The sequence below is a fragment of the Limulus polyphemus genome, unplaced genomic scaffold (assembly GCF_000517525.1).
Source record: "Limulus polyphemus unplaced genomic scaffold, Limulus_polyphemus-2.1.2 Scaffold701, whole genome shotgun sequence".
NCBI lineage: Eukaryota > Metazoa > Arthropoda > Merostomata > Xiphosura > Limulidae > Limulus > Limulus polyphemus.
In genome coordinates this window covers 130967-132896 of record NW_013666311.1, presented here as the reverse complement: position 1 = coordinate 132896, position 1930 = coordinate 130967, and the positions used below count along the sequence as shown (strand labels likewise).

General features: G+C 31.0%; 1 protein-coding gene across 3 annotated transcripts in view; it reads left to right on the top strand.

The window, feature by feature from the left end:
* The window catches only part of LOC106460069 (zinc finger homeobox protein 3-like), a 149775-nt gene that overhangs the window by 119721 nt on the left and 28124 nt on the right, over positions 1–1930 (top strand). The window lies entirely within an intron of this gene.

The window sequence follows — 1930 nt, the reverse complement described above, 5'->3', positions numbered from 1 at the left end:
ATATAAACGCACCACTCAATAGAAAGTTGCGATATTTACTTATAAAAACTCAATCTCATTTTCTTTTGGGTTTATTATTTGTAGTTTGAGATAAAGTCACTCACGATAATGCTTTCATAAGCCAATATGTCTGAATATATGACTTCAGCATAAGACATATACATTTTGAATATCTGACTTCAGCATAAGACATATACATCCTGAATATATGACTTCAGCATAAGACATATACATTTTGAATATATGACTTCAGTATAAGGCATATACATCCTGAATATCTGACTTCAGCATAAGACATATACATCCTGAATATATGACTTCAGCATAAGACATATACATTTTGAATATATGACTTCAGTATAAGGCATATACATCCTGAATATCTGACTTCAGCATAAGACATATACATCCTGAATATCTGATTTCAGCATAAGACATATACATCCTGAATATATGACTTCAGCATAAGACATATACATTTTGAATATATGACTTCAGTATAAGGCATATACATCCTGAATATCTGACTTCAGCACAAGACATATACATCCTGAATATCTGACTTCAGCATAAGACATATGCATCCTGAATATCTGACTTCAGCATAAGACATATACATCCTGAATATCTGACTTCAGCATAAGACATATGCATCCTGAATATCTGACTTCAGCATAAGACATATACATCCTGAATATATGACTTCAGCACAAGACATATACATCCTGAATATATGACTTCAGCATAAGACATATGCATCCTGAATATATGATTTCAACACAAGACATATACATCCACTAGATTTCGATGTTTTAAATTTAATTTATGTCCTTAGCATAAAATGAAAAAGTTATATATATATATATATGCTTTCTAGCTTTTCATTAAGTGTGATGCTATGTTTGACTTTTTTTGTCTTTCACATATCGTATCTTGGTTAGAGTGATACAGTGTAATTGTAAAAGTTTGATAAAGAAAGAAAATAACATTTCTATATATTTATAATGAACGGTCAAACAACTTAACTTGTTACCTAGCAAGATGTTAGCTACAGAGAATACGCAAAAAACATAACTACGATCACTGGCGTATCCAGGAATTTGAAAGGGGGGGGGCAAGTCTTAACATTCATATTTGCTTATAATTCCTATTTATCTTTATAATATTTAAATTTTATTATTTTCTTTACATTGGTTAAATTGGTGTTATAGCATGAGCACTTCAAGGTGTGAGATATTAGGAATTGCAGGGAAAAACTGGTGAAAAATAAAAATACAAGCCCAAGGGGGGTCCATAGCTGCATACCCCCCCCTCTCTCGCGCTTACTCTCCGTTAGATGTTGAAGGAACCTGAGATGAGTTTACGGGTTTCATAGTTGAGATTGATAAATTGAAAATTAGAGACCGTGTGTACTTATGTTTATTTTTGTGTCTATGCAAGCTATACGTTTTGAAAAACTTTGTATTGAAGTATGAAATACTCCTTAACTCTCTAAATGATTACTAAAAAAGAATTAAAATTAAATTACTATAGCAATCGAGAAAGCTCGTTACTAATATAATCACTGTTTCTGTTAGTATAGTGACGCAAGCTTCGGTGACTTTAAGATCTCGAAATTAAAATTAACTTATAAAAATGTATATATCAGAAGAAATAAAACAAGAAATAACTTGAAATCAACAAGGCTTCGTGAAAATGAACGCGACTTAACTTCATTTTCAAACAATGTTTGTAACAATCATTTTCTGAAGAGAAATATACAAAATAAAAAATAACAATACCGAGGCTCTATCATGGCCTTAATATAGGTCAGATAATAATACCGTATTTTTCGGTGTATAATACGCACCTTTTTTACCCCAAAATTTGATGTCAAAATCTGCTTGCGTCCTATACACCGTAAGGTATGAATAATATATATATATATATA